This window comes from Triturus cristatus, chromosome 4_1, assembly GCF_964204655.1.
Source record: "Triturus cristatus chromosome 4_1, aTriCri1.1, whole genome shotgun sequence".
In the NCBI taxonomy this organism is placed as follows: Eukaryota; Metazoa; Chordata; class Amphibia; order Caudata; family Salamandridae; genus Triturus; species Triturus cristatus.
This window is the reverse complement of record NC_140585.1, coordinates 1,291,036,395-1,291,059,126: the sequence shown is the minus strand read 5'-3', so window position 1 is coordinate 1,291,059,126 and position 22,732 is coordinate 1,291,036,395. Positions and strand designations below refer to the sequence as shown.

The following is a 22,732-nucleotide window of genomic DNA, read 5'->3' as shown; positions in this document are numbered from 1 at the left end:
CTGCCCCTTTACACATTTTTGGGCTTCATTTATGCTGCCCCACTCAGAGTGCGAGAGAGAAAATGGCGGCCGCCGCTTCCTGGTTTCGGCCGATTCGAATGTTTACTAAGATCTAAGAGCCAATCAGAATCGCACTCGCGCACGTCACCGTACGCGTACGGTAAGCGCACCGTAAGCGCACCGTAAGCTGGCTCAGATATATATATTGATTTAAAGGCTATTTTCTCAGAATCTACTGAACAGATTTACACCAAACCTACAAAAGGCACTTCCTTGACCTGAGGACTACCTCTCTGCCAAATTTCAAGTAATTCTGTTGAGCCGTTCGGGCTGTAGCTGTGTCTAAAGGTCCTATGGAAAAATGCATGGGAAAAACGCGTTTTGGGACCCCCCTTTTATCTCAGCCCCCGCTTGACGAATCCCCCCGAGACTTTCAGGGTAGGAGCGGAGCGTAGCGCCCCACCTATTTTGAAAAATTCGCGAGGATTCGTCGACCGGCGCAAAAGTTATTCAAAATAGAATGTTGCGGATTTCCTATGGAAACGTGGTCCTAACTATAACTACCTACTGGCGACCGCCAGTAGGTAATATATATATATATATATATATATATATATATATATATATATATATATATATATATATATATATATATAAATATATTATCTACTGGCGGTCGCCAGTAGATAGTTATAGTTAGGACCCTGTTTCCATAGGAAATCCGCAACATTCTATTTGGAATAACTTTGGCGCCGGTCGATGAATCCTCGCAAAATTTTCAAAATAGGTGGGGCGCTACGCTCCGCTCCTACCCTGAAAGTCTCGGGGGGATTCGTCAAGCGGGGGCTGAGAAAAAAGGGGGGTCCCAAAACGCGTTTTTCCCATGCATTTTTCCATAGGACCTTTAGACACAGCTACAGCCCGAACGGCTGAACAGAGTTACTTGAAATTTGGCAGAGAGGTAGTCCTCAGGTCAAGGAAGTGCCTTTTGTAGGTCTGGTGTAAATCTGTTCAGTAGTTCCTGAGAAAATAGCATTTAAATCAATATATATATGTGGGCGGAGCCTAACCACACATCTCATCCTGAGATCTGATTGGCTGTAAGCACTTCATCCAAGAAGTGTTGGCAGCCATCTTGGGACCAATATACATGATAGCACCTCATTAAAAAGCATTGCAGTTAATAGAAGGTTTTAAGACTTTAGTTACATTATAAATCATTTGTTGATGGTACCATACTCATTTTAGGAATTGTGGTATGTTCTAAGGTGATTTCACCATGTGAAAAAGCCTTCTGCTGGGATATCATGATTGAGAGAAAAATATTTTCTCATGCTTTTACCACAGAGGTTTGGAAGGTGATCTATAAGCTAAACTGAGAGCTTATTTTCTGTAAATTCACATTATCTTTCTCAGTCATGTGAGAATGAAGTCTGACATTCTCAGTAAAACATGTACATCCAACAAGGGCAGAGACTGTCAGTTGATTCCTTTGTGTTCTACTGCAGCTTTCCAGAGTGTTCCAAAGAACTACTAGAGCGCTAACCGTCCTACTTATGATAAATGTATGGCACACCTGAAGCCATCTTGCTTGGATTAAAGTGGTAACTCTTAAAACATTTAATTTAAAAAGGAACACAATGAGGGGGTTCATTTTTCCATAAAAAGTATGATTAGTGCTGCAGAAAGAAAAATTAGGGCACATTTTGAGTGACTTCTCAAATCCTCTTCTATTTCATTAAAAAATTCTGACATGCAGACTGAAACATGCACTTTCAATACCAGCAGCAGTTTTCCCTGGTGAGCAGTAGCTTTACTACAGTGATCTAATGAGCAAAAAGAGTGCTAACATTCTGATTTTATGGCAAATGTGTGACACATTTGAATGCCTTCTTGATGGAATCAAAGTAAAAAACTGAAAGTATTTCCTACTGAGGAGACTGCAGTAAATGAGGAAATTAGGAAACTTCATAACAAATAAGTCTCCCAAGATGGCCACGAGAGACAAAAGAGCCCAAATGTAGCCCAAATATCACCCAGATGTAGCCCAAGTATAGCCCAATGACAGAATGTCCAAGAATGTTCTTAAAAACAACTAGAGCACTTACTGTCTTCATTATGACAAAAGTATGGCACACCTGAAACCATCTTGATTGGAATAAACTGGTAACACTTAAAACATTTAATTTAAAAAGGAACACAATGAGGGGGTTCATTTTGCCATAGAAATTATGATTAATGCTGAAGAAAGAAAATGAGGGCACATTTTGAGTGACTTCTCAAATCCTCTTCTATTTCATTAAAAAATTCTGACATGCAGACTGAAACATGCACTTTTAATACCAGGAGCAGACTTCCATGGTGAACAGTAGTTTTACTACAGTGATCTAATGAGCAACTAGAGTGCTAACATTCAGAATTTATGGCAAATGTGTGACATATCTGAATACCTTCATGATGGAATCAAAGTAAAAAACTGAAAGCATTTCCGACTGAGGAGACTGCAGTACATGAGGAAATTAGGAAACTTCATAACAAATAAATCTCCCAAGATGGCCACCGGAGACAAAAGAGCCCAAATGTAGCCCAAAATCACCCAGATATAGCCCAAATATAGCCCAATGACAGAAGTGTGCAAAACACTTGTTATTTTGTGTTTTTGCAGTGTTATATAGTGCAGACTTGTCAGGTATTGGAGTGCTTTACATGAGCATTGGTTACATCACACAAGAACAAATTCATTTTGGTTGTAGACATGGGGAGACTAAGTGATTTGACCAGAATCACAGAATGTCGAGCTGAAGCAGAAACTTCAACCTGGTTCCCCAGTTGCAAAGTCTGCAGTTCTGGAAGTAACACCACATCCTCTCCCCTAAGTGCAACATTTAATCAAGTTGTCAACTAGATAAAAAAACATAAAGATAACAAATAATTTAAAAGTGCTTTGTCGCTATTTGAAAACTCAGAAAATATGTCCCTATTTTAGTCTTTTAGAGCACTAACCATAATTTTGATGCCAATAAGACCCTCTCATATATGTAATTTCTAAAGGAATGCTCTAGGTATTACAGTTTTGATTACATCAAGATGATGTCAGGCGTTCCACACTTTTGTAATAAATATAGAATGTTAGCAATCTAGTTGTTCATTAGGATACTGTTGAGAGGCAGAGGCCAGGGGCACGGACTCTGAAAATTGAAGCCAGGTAGGAGGGTGCAAAGGCAACAATTTAACCACACTGAGCAGGCAGGAAGGGCCGTGGAAGCACAACAGACTATGGAGGGCAGTGGAAAGGGGGGCAGGGGCAACAAACCAACAACACAGGACTTGCAAGAGAGGCTGTTGGAGGGAAGATCTATTACGGGTCAAGGAAGCTAGGGGCGGTCCCCAGAGCCCCGGGAGCCACCACAGAACTGAGCAGGAGAGTGAGTCAGGGACAAAAGGGGCACCTTAATTTGAGCCGGGGTGCCTAGGAACGCTTGCTCCAAAAATGAAGAAAACAGACATATGAGACATGGAATTGGAGGCAGAATACAATGGCAGTTTAATGAGAAGATGCAACTTCAAAGAAACCGCAGAATAGAGACATAAAGTACAAAATACAGAATCCAGATAATCATACAGCTGTCATGATATTCTCTGTATCTCAATTAATGGACTGACAGAGAGAGAGAGAAAACACATCTATAAATGCATCATGAGAAACAAGTTACACCAAGGAAAATGTTACCTAGGAACACTCACATTTACTCTTAGAGCAAGCATTCCTGCAATTACAATACAACATCTTTTAAATGCAAAAGTAAAGAGAACAATGGTTAAACATAACATGACATTTCATATAGGTAAAATAGAATAAGATACTTCAAGCAAAGCAGAGCAAGACATTTTAAGCAAAGGAAGACAAGAGCTCCCAGTTCTTGGGGAAAACCTGCACAGCCTGTTAACCTACATACAGACGGCGAGGTTGTCCGTTGATATCTGTGGGTGATCCCTTTTTATATCATTTTGTGGGCTCCTTTGCACGCTACATCTACCTACGTATGCTACCCAAAAGCTTCGTCTGCAGATTTTACCAGACATTTCGTCATTTACCCACTTAATGCTGACAATGGACTGGGTGAAAAGGTCAGTCTCTCAGGCCAATCGCTTATCGTAAGTTCCATAGAGCAAGCAGAAAATAATGGGTATTGTACAGGAATTCAATATATTCATGTATAAAATCTCCTCAGTTCTCCTAACTTGATGCTCTGCGGTTGCCACTTCCTTAAAAGCGGGAAACCTGCCCAGGAAGCAAGTACCAGTCCAGGATGCAGCCTACTGTATGTCGACAGCTTCAGGGGGATGTTGAACTTTGATACCGAGCACGGAGCACTCGGGTAGGGTGGGGGCTACTAGTTTGGAGCAGAAGGCCTCGCAGACCTGCCTTCAGACTGCTATACACTAAAATTGCAGAGCTATGGTCAATTTAACAAAGAGGCCTACATATTGAACAGAAGGGCCTACACAGGGGTTTTATGCTGGCTGAGTGGTAAGGATGTCTCAGGATAATTATATAGCAACACAGGACCCGCTGGTCAATTTAATACGGCCTACAAATGCGGCTGGCAGGGCAAGGACAAGGGTCTCATACTTCAGGTGTGGACAGAACGGGCCAGGGGCCCCCTGTGATACAAAATCTACCCTCCTTCAAGGCTGTGGCAATGTAATAGACCATTGTGGGCAGAAGGAAGAGGCAATGGTAGTACAACCATACATGCCAACAGACCCGATTCAGCCAGGAAACGTCCAATGTTTTTAAGCTCAAATGGGCTTTATTTGATCTGTCTCCTGTCTACAATATCCTCTTTTTCAATGTAACTCAAAGGGGAAAATCAATACCCCAGTTTTTTTTCAAAATCTCCCTCTTACCAAGTTCAAAATGTTCGCAAGTATGGTACATTGGATCATGGAAGGAAATGGGATAGGGACATGGACTTGGATAACAGAGGACAGGAGAGACATGGAGAGGTGCACCAAACTGACCCTGCAGGGCAGGCATCAGGGTTTGCAGCAGCACAATACACCACACAGGGCATGCAGGACGGGAGTGCAGCACAACAATCCATAGAAAGCAAGAGGGAGGGGACAGGACCATGCACATGGACAACAGAGAACAGAGGGGCAAGAGGCAATGGTAGCTAGCTGACCATAATGGACAGACAGGAGAGAAGGCTGCAGCATAACAGACCATAAAGGGCAGGAGGGACGGATCAGGGGCATTACAATGGAACAGACAAGCCAGGAGGGAGGGAGTAGGGGTCTGCACATGTAAACAGAGGGCTGGGGGCAAGGGGGCAGGGCAGGAGCAGCAAGATAGCCATGGAGGTCAGGCAGGATGGGCACTAGAAGCAAGACACAACATGAAGAGCAACAGTGAGACTGTGATGGCATACACACAGACCATGGAGGGAAGGTGGGAGGGGGTCAGGGGCAGCTAACTGACCACACAGGGAAGGTGGGAGGGGCCATGGCAGCACAGAAGACCATGCATGGCAAGTGGGAGGGTTAGTGGCAGCACAATGGCTATGATGGGCAAGGAGGAGGGTGCAGGGGCATGCACAAAGGACGATGGAGGATAGAAGGGAGGGTTAGGACCTGTGCACAGACAAGAAAGTTCAGGGGAAGGGGCCTCACAACAGACCACACGGGGCAGGCAGGAGGAGCAGTTGCAGCACAACAGACCAGGGAGGGCAGAAGGGTGTGGCAGTACAATGGACCATGTAGGACAGGAGGAAGAGGATAGAGGCATGGCATGTGGACAGGCAGGGTGGAGGTGGCAGGGACAGGTTACAGTCATCTGACAATGCTAGGCAGGTGGGAGGGGAGTGGCAGCTCAACAGAACACTCAGAGTAGATAGGAGTGGCAGGTCCATGGGACATGGTGGGCAAAAAGGATGGAGCAGGGGCATGCACAAAGACATCGGAGGGCAGGGGGAAGGAGAATAGGGGCAGCAAGCTAAGCACAGAGTTTAAGCAGGAGGTCAATGATGGGGCATAGAATTGGGCAATGGAGGGCAGGAGGAGTGGACTGGTACATCATACTAAATTGAGGGCAGTGGCAGCACATCAGACCATGCATGGCAGGAGGGAGGAGGCTAGTCCATGGATTCACACAACAGAGGATAGGGAGGAGGGGGATGGGGCAGCAAGCTAACTGTTCAGAGAAGGCGGGTATTAGAAACGTTATTGTTTTTAAAACATTTTGTCTGTGCAAACTACTTAAAATATGAACAAGTATGCAGCATAATCTCACTTTTATTCACGAAGAAGAAGACGTTAGTGACTGTGACTCCGGGCTCACTTGGCAAAAACACCCCCTGACCCTCCACCCCCTATCGCAAAATGTAATGCCCGTGAAAAGGGTAGGTGAACACAGTGTTATATAGAACATAGTCCTGAGAGCACGATTGAAAATGAAAACTAGATATAGTGTATGGTATAAACTATGCACCAAAAAGTGTGATATAAGATGAACCAGGCGTGAAATATAATATGCAATACATTGTGCGCAATGACAGATTCATTGGAGAGCGCGAGATAGCACAGGCACTAGCGCGTGCTATGCGATATGCGCCTTGGAGTGTAATATGCACAGGGCAGTGTTGTGTAACCTAACTAGTCTCTAAAGTTGTAATATAAAATATGTGCTGGGGAGTGTAACGTTGCACATGCACTGTGACAAAGATATGGATCCCAAATTGTAATATGTATGGCATAGCACTGTGCGTTATAACATAGGCATCGAGGAAGGCACGTTTGATGGGGCAATATAACCCGTGCGAAGACAAGTGTGGCATGACATATTTACGGGGTGGTGTTACAGTGCACATGGGCTAGAGAGTGTCATAGCATATGCACTAGCTAGTGGAATACAACACAGAGGTGTGTGGCACTCGGCAGGCAATGGTGGGTGTAACACAGCATTGGGCTCTGTCAGGAGCGCGCTGTGACTCGCAAGTGATGTTCGTCCCCTTTCCAGAGAGTAAAATAAAAAGTATTACACATCCGGCAGTGGATGTGTGTTTTATTAACCGTGAGGGGGGTTTCTTGCATAGTTTTGGTCGAATTTTTGTCGAATCCCCTTTGAATGGCTTGGTGTGCATGTGTATTAAATGTGCCCGTCAATAGCTACCCATGTTTGTATAAATAAACGACAAGGGTGTCTACCGGGATTAGGCACGGTAGAGCATCAGACATGTCAGAGCTTCACTAGTGGTGTAAATACATTCCACGTGGATTAATTGCATGCATAGTCGCCTTTTAATGAATATCACGCAAATCGTCATGGTGATAGGTACGTACGGTTTGTCCAGCATGTCCTAGGTGTGTCTATAAATATATATTTTTTAAAAATAATAAAAAACAGTGGCCTGCCCTGGGGATTGGGGTCAAAAAAATATAATTAGGAGACAGGCCCTGGGGGATGGGGTCATCAGGGCCAATAAATTAGAATAAGAAGGGGAACCACACAGCCCCCCTTCTTAAAAAAATAAAATAAATAAAAGACTGGCATTGTGCCGGAGGCCATGCCCCTTCCGTGCAGCACTCTGCAAAACGCGCCCCCAACAGGCATCTCCAGTATGCGCCAGGGAGCTGCGCTGCAGACAGGTGTTCTGAGGCCAAGCCCCTTTTTACACCTCTCTGCAACGCAGCTCTGTGGCGCTTACTGGAGGTACCTAGTGGTCTAGTGTGACCCTAGGGACCCTTAGGATTCAAGGGGACTTAATCTCTCAACTTAGAACAGCCACAGGGCGCGTTTACACAGTGGTGAAGGGAGGGGACGGGGCCTGAGGTGACGTGTGCAAACACGCACCATGGCACGTTTTAAATTGGGGATATAATTTCCCTTCAATACTGAGGGCCCCTGGGGGCTAACTAGCCCACCAAGTGCTTCCAGTAAGCGCCACTGAGCTGCATTGCAGAGAGGTGGTCCAGGCTGTGCCACTTTTTACACCTCTCTGCAACGCAGCTCTGTGGCACTTACTGGAGGTACCTAGTGGGCTAGTTGGACCCTAGGGACCCTCAGGATTCAAATGATCTTAATCTCCCAACTAAAAACGGACACAGGGCGTGTTTACACAATGGTGAAAGGAGGGGACGGGGCCTGAGTTAACGTGTGCAAAAACGCCCCGTGGCCTGTTTTAAGAGGTAGTTTTAATCCCCATGCCCTATTATATACTAGGGGCTTATAGAGGAGGTAAGGCTAATCACAGGGGGACCCCAACGCATAATGTTCCCTAGTGTATGTAGGTGTTTTCGCTGTATTCTAAGTGTCTTTTAACATAGCACTGGCTCTAGGACTGGTTAGTCAGACTCAGTTACCACCAGTATCCGTCTGAAAAAGTTGAGGGTACAGGATGATTTTGCAACAAGGCTTCTTTCTGCTCTTCTTTTTGTTCTTTCTGCACGTTATCCTTCTTCCTGCACTTATCTTCGTATTTGAGGACTTCTGTTGCTTCTTTCTGCACTTCTTTTGTTTCTTTCTGTGCATTTTTTCTTCTTTCTTCACATGTCCTATCTCTGTAGGCATAGTTAGAAATTAGCATTTAAAAAACCTTTGAAATTAACAGAAAAAACCATAGGTTTCAGGCACGTTATAGTTAGGAATTAGCATTTAAAAAACCTCAGAAATTCACTGAAAAAACCATAGGTTTCAGGGGTGTTATAGTTAGCTGGACTTTTCACTTGTACAAAACCATTGAAATTCCCCCGTTATAGTTAGTTCAGCTAACTATAACTCGCGCGCCCGCAATGCACTGCTGATGACGTCACATATTACATCACTCATGACATGGTCAGTGACATCACTCATGACATCACTGATGACATCTCAAATGACATCACTGATGACATCACTGATGACATCATCCTTGTGATAGAGTGGCAGACCTCCTCTCACCCTAATATAACCTTTGATACACACATTCAAAAATAGAGACTAAAATTTTCAAAACAATGGACATACCAATACCAGTTACAACAACCTCTTCAGTAATTCTAAGATCCACATACACATCCACTCATTCACCAACAGTCCAATACAGTCACTCATACATGTACTCACTCATCATATGTACTCATACACCTATACATCCTGTTACACAATGCCACTCATCCATAGAGTTACTCACACACATAGTCACTCATGCTAATAAAGAATCAAACATACATTTACTTGGATATACAGTTATACACACACCACCACACTTACTTCTACGGAAACTTACACATACTTAGTCTTTTAAACAATCACTTATAGAAACACATACTTATTCATACAGGAACTCTTTCAATCTCTCACTCTCACATATACTCACATATATACACCAATAGTCACATATACTAGTTTAAAACATATGTAGTTACTCATAAAGACACTATTGAGACAGTCATTCACTCACTAACACACCCATACACACACTCATCCACCCATACAGTCCTGCACACATACTGTGTTCAACACATACAAACAGTGAGTCACTCATTCATGCACCTATGCACTACGTAATACCCCCCACCGAACCATGCAGACACTCAGACTGATACTCAAAAAACCAACTAATAACCTATATAGACACCCATGTAGCTACTCACCAACCCATGCAGCCACTTATACACAAAGTGAGAGACTGATACAGATATTTACATATTTAAACATTACTCACTAAGCCATGTATTCACTATGATACACTTAATCAGTCAGTTACACAATCAATTTTTCAAAAACAAATCATCCATTTAGACACTTATATACCCATTTATTCTTCCATCGACCTTGAGATATACATATATAAAACATATTTAATTTTCAGAATAACACACATTCACTGGATGATGTCATCAGTGATGTCATTTGAGATGTCATCAGTGATGTCATGAGTGATGTCACTGACCATGTCATGAGTGATGTAATATGTGACGTCATCAGCAGTGCATTGCGGGCGCGCGAGTTATAGTTAGCTGAACTAACTATAACGGGGGAATTTCAATGGTTTTGTACAAGTGAAAAGTCCAGCTAACTATAACACCCCTGAAACCTATGGTTTTTTCAGTGAATATATATATATATATATTATCTACTGGTGGTCGCCAGTAGATAGTTATAGTTAGGACCGTGTTTCCATAGGAAATCCGCAACATTCTATTTGGAATAACGTTGGCGCCGGTAGACGAATCCTCGCAAAATTTTCAAAATAGGTGGGGCGCCCCGCTCCGCTCCTACTCTGAAAGTCTCGGGGTGATTTGTCAAGCCGGGACCGAGAAAAAAGGGGGGTCCCAAAACACGTTTTCCCCATGCATTTTTCCATAGGACCTTTAGTCGAAGGTACAGCCCGAACGGCTGAACAGAATTACTTGAAATTTGGCAGCGAGGTAGTCCTCAGGTCAGGGAAGTGCCTTTTGCAGGTCTGGTGTCAATCTGTTCAGTAGTTCCTGAGAAAATAGCATTTAAAAGCATATAAATATCTATACGCGCGCACCGTGCGAGCACCCTAATGTGCGCGAGCGTAATTCTGATTGGTGGTTACATGTTAGTCAACGTTCGAATCGGTCGAAATCAGGAAGTGTCGGCCGCCATTTTGTTTGTTTTCAGTGCGAGAGTGAAAAAGGAAGGTGGCGAATGTGAAAAGGGGGCAGGGTAGAGAGTTCCTGACCTCCTAGCCTTTGTCAGGGGGTCCCTGAAGGACCCCGAAGGCAGGAAAAAAAAAAGTACTTTTTTTAAAAAAAAATCTCGGGGGTGCGCGCAACGTGCGCGCACGGTGAAAATCCAAAAAAAAATAAAAAAATTTTAATACAATTTTTTTTTTTTATACGTAGTTTATTGTAAAATAAATATATAAAAAAAATAATAATACATAAATAAATTAGCATTTAAAAAAACGTACAAATTCACTGAAAAAACCATAGGTTTCACACACGTTATAGTTAGGAATTAGCATTTAAAAAACCTTGCAAATTCACTTAAAAAACCATAGGTTTCACACATGTTATAGTTAGGTGGATATTTCACTCGTAAAAAACCAATGAAATTCCCCCGTTATAGTTAGTTCAGATAACTATAACTCGCGCGACCGCCACTCTATCACAAGGATGATGTCATCAGTGATGTCATGAGTGATGCCACTGACCATGTCATGAGTGATGTAATATGTGACGTCATGAGCAGTGGATTGTGGGCGCGCGAGTTATAGTTATCTGAACTAACTATAACCGGGGACCTTCATTGGTTTTTTACGAGTGTGAAACCTATGGTTTTTTAAGTGAATATATATATATATATATATATATATATATATATATATATATATATATATATATATATATATATATATAAGAAGAACTTCGTCTGCTGCTGCCACATTCACAGGAAGGACGAACACGGACCCGAAACATTTCGGTGCAAGGTGATTTTATTAATCCATAATCAATCCATAAGTGCACCACGTACCACCATGACGCATTTCGGCCTCAACACGGAGGCCTTGATCACATGACGCATGAGGTAGAAGCCAAGATATTTAAAGTGCAAGTGCATATAACACGTGACATACGGGCCAATAGATATAAAAGAAATATCAAATGTGTGTACATGAATGGCCATAAGAAATTAAAAACTGAACTCAGTAATTACAAGTATTTACATTGTACGCAAAAACTATTTGTGCAAAATAGCAACATTGACAATATGTCAAATTATAGCAGCATTTGAGAATCAATTATGAACAATAATCCATTGGAGTAGTGATACTGAGAATCTAGTACATAATACGGATTGATTATTGCTTAAATTGTGCAAAAAGCAACATAACAACTACTCAGATCAAACAAATGTGCAAATTGAACAATGTGCAAATTTCTGCAAGTGCAAAATATTGGCATATCAGAAATGCTCCTCATAGTGAGGTAGTGACATCATAGTATATAACATGCTAAAGTGCAAATGCAATCAACTTTGGTGCAAAAACAGTTATGCTACAACATTAATCCTTTTCATTCTTAATGGCCACACAATTTATCAAAATTATCTTTAAGGTATCTAACCAATAGCTTCATCGCATTTTAAAGGAGTAAATAAAACCACACATTAAATGATGATAAATTCCCTGCTTCTCCCCACTTGTTGTCTCTGGAAATTATCCTGGACAAATATCAATATCTGCCACCCTGGTTGTAAAGTTTATCAAACTTTCTGACTGAGAGTACCGGATTCCTTAACATTTGGAAAAGCTTTACTAAATATCTATTATTTCATAAATATTTAAAAACGTTACCCAGAAAATATATAAAAAACCTGCAATTGTATCAGGTCAGAAAACCTTGTAAAACTCATATCTAATCTGCCCGGAAGAAATCACGCATCAGTGGAGTGTATATACAGAGAGGAGGATAAAAGTGAAACAATTTAAAAAATCTAAATACAGAAACAGCTGAGAAGATGACGTTTTAAGCTATATCTCTATGCACAGACAGGCGGTCAGCAAGGGTAAACTTCGCTGAGACCATATTAGGTAGCGGAAATAGACCCACTTTTAAACATTATTTCATGTCAAAGCCGTCAACTGACTCGTGAGGTGCTAGATATTGCTAAAGACAGGTAAAAAGATCTTCGCTAGAATTAAGGCTATTGGGGGTTCTGGAGTCCAACTCAAGGATGTATCTGGTCTCCAACTGCCTAAGCAGGGACTCACGGTCACCCCCCCCGGCGTAGCCGCGGGACTGTATCTACTACAAAGTAGCTTAAAAAGTCTAGACAGCTATCATGGATCTCTTTAAAATGCCTGGCAACAGGGTACGCTGCATCATTGTTGCTGATCGCCCGCATGTGCTGGAGAATGCGTTTGTGAACCTGCAACTTGGTGCTACCAACATATTGCAGGCCTAACGCACACTCCAAATTCAATTTTTTTACGTTAGTTTCTTTGAAATCAAGACAGGAACATCACTGAAAGGAGTTTTATAGGATGTCCTATTTCTGCCAAGTTTGCAAGCTTTACAGCTTGCACACTTGAAAAAGCCTTTGGAGCTCTGTAACCATGAATTGATTGTACTGATCTCTGGGCTGCTTTTCACCAGTATATCATTCATGGAGCGAGACCTACGAAATGTGATAGCTGGGGATTTAGGCAACAGCTCACCAAGAATTGGATCATTACGAACCAACGGCTACTTTCTGTTGAAAATCATACGCACCTTACTGTGTTGTCGATTGTAGGTGGTAATTAGCCTCGGTGGCTCTAAAGTGGAGCTAGAAGGTTTAGATAATGCAGTGGAAACAGAACTGCATTTAAGTGCTACAGGGCGAGGGATAGAATTAGCTTTCTTTATTGCTAAATCAAGCACCTTAGCTGTGTAACCTCTGCCATTAAACGTTGCCTACTTTCCAATTGAGCCTCCACATAATCCGTGTCCCTGCTACAGATCCGCCTGATGCGCAGCATTTCCCCGTGGGGGATACTGCGCACCAGATGGTCGGGGTGATGGCTAGAGGCATGCAGAACTGTATTGCCTGCCGTGACCTTACGATGTAATTTGGTCTCTATGTGACCATCCTTGATAAACACTTCTACATCCAAGAAATTCACAGAAACATTGCTCACAGATGCTGTGAATTCCAGGTTCAGATTATTCACATTGATTTCTTCAATGAACACATTAGCTGTGACTTCAGACCCTCTCCAAATTATGAACAAATCGTCTATGTAACGATACCAAGCTATTATATGATTATCAAAGACATAGCCGAAGCGGGCCCTGAGGACTTGCTCCTCCCACAGTCCCATGTGTAAACAGGCATAACTGGGGGAGAAGCAAGCCCCCATAGCTACTCCTCTCATTTGTTGATACACATGACTCTGGAAAAGAAAGTAATTGTTGTTCAAACAGGCCTGAATCATATCAATCAGCATTTTACTGTGTTGTAACATGTGAACAGGTTTAGTTTGCAAATAATGTTCCACTGCCCTAATTCCATCCAAATGGTGGATGCTGGTATATAGGGCTGTGACATCCAGTGTCATTAAAAGGTAGTCATCCTGCCAGGTTATAGTTCCTATTTTCCTCAAGAAATCCCCCGTATCTTGCAAATAGGAGGGTAGGCTCTTGACATGTTCCTGGAGAAAGAAATCAATATAACGTGAAATGTTTTCCATCATGCTGTTTCTTGTGGAGATGATGGGTCTCCCCGGGGGTTTAGCCGAGTCTTTGTGTACTTTAGGAATCAGATAAAAAACAGGGATGACCGGGTAGTTGGTTTTTAAAAATGTAAATTCATCACCACTAAGCAAACCCATGCTTTTCCATGATAGCAACTTGGCATTGAGGTCATTCCAGGCTCGATTGACTGTTTGCCAATCGCCACGTTTATAACATTGACGGTCATTAAGATGAAGAAGATATATATATATATTCCAAAAAACACCACCGGACCTCATTTTACTAAAGAAATTAACATGATTCCTTACCTCTTACTCTGCTGCAGATGGGGTTTTTCATATTTGTTAAAATCACTAGTATTAACACCAAGGTTTTTCAGAAGCCTTATGATTTTAATGAACAGGTGCCACAGGTCAGCACTCTGCTCCAAAAGTGTTCCAGCTCTTGTGTAATTCACACTCTGATGGCAGATCAGTATCACAAACAATGCAAACACCTGTACATTGATGGATATGTGAATATAGCATTTATAAGGATTACGCTGTTTGTACAAGAGGGCAGAGCTATATTGAACTTGTGTTGCAGGGATGTGTTCAGTTCTAGAAAATGTCCTTTTAAGCAGTAAGGCTCTGATGTACAAAGTTATTATGCATTTGCAAAGTGTGCAATTCACAAAATCAGATAGTTTGCAACTGTAAAATTCCATTCTATTATTTAAAAAGTATCTTTTACGAGTCAAAAATGTAATAAAAGGGCTTTTACTACCCTGTCCGGATCACAGATAACAAGGGCTGTAAAAGGGGTGGGCCTTCCTATTTGTGATTTGGAAAGGAATGTATCAATGGTTTATGACCATAAGTGCAGTTACAACCCATTGATCAGTTACTGAGAGCTCACAGGGGTGGTATCTGACTCCCACAGGGAAGATGTCCCATGCAGCATCTTTGCCTTTGGGAATGGTGACGGTGGTCTCGAGGGAGCAGACGGTGGTCCAGAGGATCACTGCCTCCCCCACAATGCCTTCATGTACACAAGCTGTTTAGAAAACAAATGTTCCCTTTTGGGGAATGCAAAGGACTGAGGTCAGCTTTAATCCGCTGTCCTCAATTACTGTCTTTTCTGCCAATCAGAATGGTTTGCAACCTGTGACCTGCCTATATAAAATTCATCAGCAGGTGTTTTGCGACCCCCTTCGAATATGCAATTTGCAATGCAACTTATTAGTACATAGGTCACATTGCAAATTGCATTATTGTTCACAAACCAGTTCGACTGGAAACTGCAAACTGCATATGGTTCGTGAGTGAGACTAGCACATTAGGCCCTTAATGTTCACTTCGCTTTTGGAAACTCAACAATATTTCTAATCAAAAGAGCTATTAAGCTTTCTTTGAAAAAATATAACACTTATAACCCAGCATGAAGTAAGTATTATTAATGTAGGACCTTGCACTGGCTGAAAACTAGCTCAATAGCCGCTCACAGATTCCCTGAACGGGGTAGGCCTGTTGTGCTCTCACTGTTCCACGGAGACATTTGATAGACTGTTTGAGGTACTTGTCAGAGAGGGCTCACTTCTGATATTGTGCTCTCAAGGGAGCAGAATTGCATCCTGTTTGTCGCGTGAATGCGTTCCACTTCTCTTCAGTTTCACTTCTAGAAAGAGTATTTCACAACACCCGGAGTGTCTGACTGCGGTTCAGCTGTACACGCGCTCAAGGGAAGGAATGCCACGTGCACTAGTAAGGTTAATGCATAGTATCGCCATTGGCACCCCTCAGTCCCCCCTCCAACCAAATACATTACCCAATAATAACACACACACAGACTGTTTGATTGGGTACAAAATGCTGCAGGTTTATTGCATACACAATTATGTAATAGGTGGGTTATCTTACGGGCGATCCAAGGGCAGGCAACCAACTGGGCCGCCTGCCCGCCTGATGAGCCGGGCAGCACTGGGGCGAACCCCGCCTTTGCTGCCGTCCAAGTGATTCTCTTACAGGATCACGTGACCGTTGGTAACTTCTACTCACGCCCCTTCCCGGGGCGGAGCGTCGCATAGCAAACCCCCGGTTGTTCAGGCCCACAACCGCCCGAAGGACTAGTGGGGTGCCGACACGGCTTCCGGGACCCTCCCATGAGGCTCCTATGGTGCCGTGCAGATGTACCCTTGGTACCAGCCTGCTTCCAGATCGCCCTGTAACTCCGCCACAGCTCTGGAGGCGGCCACCGTCGCCGCCAGAGCCCCCCACCAAAACAGCTATAGCCTTACCTGCAACCTCTCCTGTCTAGAGCTTCCTGCAATCTAGATGAAAGAGAACCAACCCTGCTGGTTATAGATGGCCCCATCTATATCCCAAGCCCTTGACGCTATCCTGGGTCAGATAGTGTCTGCTGCAACAAAAGGCCCATTAGGCCTGGGAAGTTGTGCCAAGAGCAATTCACCCCCATGCGGGAAAGTTCCACTGCTTCACTTGCCTCAGCCCCGGGCCAGCTCTGGGCGGGGTGGGTGCCGACACCCAGGCTCACAAGGCCCCATCTATTGGCTGATCTCGCCTAGCTGCCGTTCTCCTAGCACCGAGTGTGCCTGAAAACCTGCGTGCCCATCTATGGGACAGCAGCCCGCTTGCTAGGTGACCACTCACCCACCCGCCTGCCTGCTCTGGCTATTCTGGCGAGAGGGATTTATTTAACCTTTGAACAGTCCCTTTGTTTGCTAAATCCTGGCGCACAGGAGTGTTCATAACTGAAAGTGTGTGGCCATGGGCAAGGGACCCTCTTGCCCTTGCCATGTGTCCCTTATTCCTTATGAGAATTATGCCCGTTCAGTTCCTATAAACTGACATTTTGGAGCTGGTGGTGGGACTCGAATCCTTGCATTGGAGAGGACTGTCGCACCAAAGACACTTGACGCTGCATCTGAGCTACAGCTTCTACTTCTCTTCAGTTTCACTTCTAGAAAGAGTATTTCACAACACCCAGAGTGTCTGACTGCGGTTCAGCTGTACACGCACTCAAGGGAAGGAATGCCACGCACACTAGTAAGGTTAATGCAAGTGAGAACTGGCCATTGACGAATACAGCTGTTCCTAAAGTGATGACCCCCTCGGTGTCACCAAATAAGGGTGCACCGCCATTGCATGCATTTACATATTTTTTAGCCCCCGTTATGAGTGTCGCAGTGTTTGTGGGCTTTTGAGGCGAGCGTCTTCCTTTTCTTTAATACACGCGTCACTTCCCTCTGGTGATTTGCAGAAACTTTCGTAGACATCAGCCTTTGGGTAGTTCTTCTTCTTCCATCTGTGATATCCTTGTCTGTTCGTGATCCACACCAGGAAAGTTCTCAGCACCTTGAAATACACCTGAATACCAGCTGTTAAATATTCTAAGCCCCGGGCAATTCCGGGATCAGGGTCCTTCTAGCGCTGTGATGCCCACGGGTAGCTCTGTACGTTATAAATGCTACACAGAATAGAATATGTAAATATCAAGAGGACAGGCACAGGCATTCAGGTGCAGAGGCCTCTCCTGATAGTTAAGTCAAAGGAAGATTAGTGAAACCATGGGAAAACAGGTGCAGACCTTAATGTGACACCAACCCCACCAGTTATGGAAACTGAGAGAGGACTGGTATCATCACTAGGAAACAGGCACACACCTTCACGTGGCTCAGGCATCCTTGGGTAAGTATGCCTAGAGAGACTACTGCACTTATAGGAAAACAGTAACAGACCCTGATGGAGTGTACTGCCCTCTTTACATGTAAACCCAGACAGGAAGGTTATGTCCCCATTAAGACACACACAGGTCTTCCTGAGGTATAGGTCCTCTGGATTGGTGAGCCGGAGAAGGCTGGCAGATACACGGGGAAGCAATTACAGACCAGTGCCAGATTAAACCCTGTGGAGGCCCCTAGGTAGTCGAAATTTCACCCCCCCCTCGGAAATTATCTCCTCATACCCAATGCACTGGATTTTTTTACAAACTGACAGCTGCCAGAAGAGGAGCTTTCAAGAGACAAACTGTTATGTGAATCTGATATCTCTGGTTTATGTACTTTAAGTTGTTAATGTGTACATTACATTAATACAGTATTTTCTCTATTGAGTCTTTAAAGTTTTAGTTTCTTTGAGTTGATTCATTTTTTCTATCTTTGGGAAACAATATTTAAGAAAGCTTGAGTGTAATTTTCTTTCAAGATCAAATCAATATTATTTTGATCCGTTGTTGCGGGCCCTAAAAGGAGTGGGGCCCATAGGCCGGTGCCTACGTTGCATATTTGGTCATCAGGAACTGTTACAGACCATAATGAGGCACAGTCACTCTTTTATGCCTAGAGAGGGACTGGTACATCTATAATGAAACTGTCACAGGCCATTATGGACCAAAGGTCCATTAACATAGGAAGGCACCAGAGGAGTGGTACACCCATGGAAAGCAGTCGCAGACCATGGTGTGGTGTGTTTGGGTGTGTAAGCCAACAGAAAACAGGTAGAATCATATGAACAAACTCACAGGCCTTTATGGGGCACAAGTTCTTTTAGGTCAGTGAGTCTTGTGAGGAATGCCACACTTAAGAGAAAATAGCCCCAGACTGTAATTGGGCAGCGGTCCTGCGTGGTATGGAAGCACAGAGATGAGTGGTATAATAACGAGAAGATAGTCACGTACCTTCATGACCTAGGTTGGTTTGTGTGTGGACAAAAAACAAAAGAGGACTGGTACAGGCCCTGAAAACATAAGACACAACGTCCCTGATTATGAGTGAGTCAATGTTTTACGACCACCTGTACAAACCACTGTTTGTGCAGAAGTGTAATTCCAAGTTCTCTGTTATTTAATGGACCTGGTTTTTACCAGGTACATTAAATACCTCACCTTTTTGATGAATTTCAGTATGTGTAACTGACTGACCTTTACCAGTTGGAAACAATATGGTATTGACCATGACGTGCTAATTTTGGTGTGGCAAGTACCAAAGTCCACATGCTAGTCCCCAAAATCGCATACAGGAAAAATAGCATACCCCACTAAACCCTTGGTCACTCATATCGAGGGCAAAAGAGATGAGAATCCGAGATGATTAGCCTGGCCGAGGGTGTGGTCACACACAGGTAAATACCAGTCTATTGTCTGTTCAACGTGAAACAATGTGAAGACAACCACTGGTGAGGTGTGATGACCTGCGTTCACCTTTAACTCTTAGCCCCCTGGATCAACACATCACAAATACATTTTTCACGTAGTACTATCTTTAAACTGTCAGAAAAGGATGTTTACTGCTCCAAGAATGCATGAACGAGATCTTAGCGGCATAGGAATGAGGAGTCCAGTATGATTAACAGAGAACTACTTTTGTCATCCAGACATCTGGAGCCTTAGCGATTCAGAGGCGAAATGCAAATGCATGTTTTAAGTCTGAAGAGCTCAAGCAGATACATCTAGACAGGCATCAGGTTAGACAGCCTCACTGTGAAGACCCCAAGCCATCCCTCTGCAGATATGGAGTGCTCATAGCAGAAGAGACTGTTGTCGGCCACCTTACCCTGCTGAGCTCTCACTGTTGAGCTCACAGTTCCTTCCCACAGGTCATGTCTCCACTCAGAGTTAGACCAGTGTTTTAAATGGGCCGGTACTGTCCGGTATGGGGTACTGGCACTTTTTTATTTCGAGAGGGAGAGTACCGGCACTTCTCAAGAGAAGTGCTATACTTTTAATTGGAGAGTACGGGCACTTTTCAGAAACAAGCAGGTACTCTGGTACAAAGTGCCTGCACTTCTATTTTTCCATTTCAAGCACTGAGATAGACAGCCCAACCTTTAATCTTTTTTGTTCTCCAAATAAGACTTTTGAATTGTGTGAGAGCAGCAACAGTTATTTCACCAAGCGTGGTATGATGTCACTGCATTGGCAGAATGTATTATGCCTCGAAGCTCGTATCATTGGTCCAGAATGTCCAACTTTTTTTCAAGGTAACCCTAGGACAATTGCCAATATAGCCACAGAAAGTACGAAGAAAGAAAGTAAGCACAATTCTTTATGGAGTAATGCTTCTTGAGAACTGCAGAAAGAACATCTGCCATCCTCTAACTTGAACGACCAATTAAGGTACAAAGGAACTAACCCGTTGTGCATTTCAGATACTTGGGCAGCGATTATGAGCGCTCTGGAATGGGGACGGGTTTTTCTCGCATCTGGCTAGCTTCATTGACCTGTGGTGAGCTACTTACTACATTTGGTTTTACCTCCTTTTCTGAGCATTCTCCCGAAAACTGGGAATTACATGCAGAATTGGCGAGATCCTCACCAAATCCTGCAAGTCTCAAAATTTACCCCAAACTTTTTCACAGGTAAATTAGGCAGGTTTGACTTGTCGAAATGTATCTGGACAAAATTGAGAAGGAGAGAGGTGTTTCCAGCTGAGCTTAGAATCCTGATAAGTATAGTAATAAGAGTTATCTCACATTTTGGAATTCATCCCCATACTTGTATTTGTGGCTTTAGTACATATGCTGCGAGGGCTTGTTGATGCAAAAGGGATCTCACCCCTGCCACCATAGAGTGCTAATTTTTAATTCAGCTTAACTCGGAAAACTAAGGTCCTGATTTCGAGTCTGGCGGCCTTTGACCGCCAGACTTGCGGTGGCGGTCCTGCGTCCAACCTATTTCTAGGCGGTTTTAGGACTGGCCACCCTGCACTGATTGCACCAGGGAACAGCTTTTCCCTGTTGGTGGCGCTGCACAGAAGCCTATATATTATTCAAGGCTGGACCGCCATGGTACGCCAAGCATATTATGGGTTTCCCCTCCGCCAACCATTTCATGACGGGCTCACTGCCTTGAAAAGGCTGGCGGAGGGGAAACAGAGGGGGATGCATATCCCCCTGTTTGCATGCACCCCAAGTTCCAGGGCGGCATTAACTTCACAGTCCATGGCGTTCTGGAACTTCTTTTGCTTTCCCATTGCGGTGCCCGTTTTCAGGGCACCCCCGTGGGAACGGCAAAAGACAAGCCAGGAAAAGCCCACCAGACACGAGTTCAACTCGTAATCTGGCGGGCGCTCCTTAGTTATCACACAACCCAAGTTATTGTTTGCTCACCGATTGAGGTCCAGTTCGCACACAAGAGACGGCTCTAGTTTGCCGTCACGGGTTGAGAAACGTTACTGTCAGGAAGTGCAGGCCCACTCTCAAGAAGGCGTTTGATCCAAATCACCAGCAGGCCTCTCCCTCATTGGCCCGGCTAGAAAGTCATGCACCAGCACCTCACATGAAATGTCTTCTCTCTGAAGATTGGGAGCTGACTCTTCAGCTGAAACTTGTCACAGATGATGTTGGAAAATATTTCCATACCAGCGCCATCATCTGATGCAGCAACGATCATTTCCATAGGGTGATGTAGGTCCGCCTTCCACTGCTTCCTCTCTCTGAGATAGTAGCCGATGGCGTCAGGATAAGGAGCCCTGTTTATCTGTGGGTTGCGTCAGAGGCCAAAGGATGTACTTTTCTGTTGTAACCACAATATCCATTTGCATATGTATATAGGCAAGACTTGACAGTCTAGGGAGGGAAGTGTTTGCTTTGGTAGGCTCAGACAGGACTGGTCGGATGTGCATGCTGAATGCAGAAGGAACTCTTGGTGGTGGAAAGATTGTCGTTACCATAAAATGAAGATTCGCGACTCAGGGAGGTGAACAAACAGAAGGAGCAACTGCAAAGGCGGAAAGACCACGGACAAGCAGTGAGTACGAGGCGGGCGGGTCCAGTTGAGAAACACATTGCACGTGGGTAGTTCCCTAAAACAGCACAAAGCAAATGGCTAACCTAAAAAAATAATATTCACGAAAATAAAAGAAGCACAGTCGTTTTTAAGTCTGCCAAGGAAAATTAGATGTATTCGATACAAATTCGAAATTATTTTTAGAGAACTGAAACTTTTCCAGCCGCAAAGCAGGATGGTATGATAAGAAAATGTTATGCTCTCCGGTTTCACTTTGCTGTTTTTATTGTCGACGCACTTAGGGTCATTGGAGTTGATTTTTTGAATTGCGAGGGGTCTGAATGGAAGTAGCAGCTAATATTAGGCAAGTGAAGGGGCTTGAATTAGTGAGATTTTGCTGGAGGGTTGGAATATGTTGCAGAAGGTCATTTGCAGCACAGTGAGGAGAAGGTCGGATAATGGCGGTTTGTTGTGTGTGTGATTTTTTTCAAGCCTAACACTCCCATTTGAGATACGTTCTCTAACCGTGCGGACGTTGCTCATTTACTAGATGTATTCTTCAAAAATAACAATTGTGTAGAAACATTTTATTTACGAGAAACGCATTGTGCAGAATCCACAGTTCGAGCTCTTGGGGGCAGATTTACAAGCCCCTTGCGCCACTTTGCGTCACTTTTCCCATGTTAAAAGTGACGCACAAGTGACGCAAGGGGCTTGTAAATCTGCCCCTTGGTAGCTAAGTATTTGCTTACTGGTGAAAGTTTTGCTTCGATAACATTATCTTAACACAATGCACTTTTTTCTACAATCCCAACTA

At 43.6% G+C, this 22,732-nt stretch overlaps 1 protein-coding gene across 2 annotated transcripts in view; it reads left to right on the top strand.

Annotated features, from left to right (window-relative positions):
* Positions 1-22,732, top strand: part of RGS13 (regulator of G protein signaling 13) — a 314,077-nt gene that overhangs the window by 158,936 nt on the left and 132,409 nt on the right. The window contains exon 1 of one of the 2 annotated variants that reach the window (XM_085654803.1): positions 21,655-21,936. The exons of the other annotated variant lie outside the window; for it this stretch is intronic. The gene's annotated coding sequence lies outside the window, so the exon portion shown is untranslated. Of the gene's footprint in view, positions 1-21,654; positions 21,937-22,732 lie in introns of those variants that run through there. 2 annotated transcript variants of the gene reach the window in all.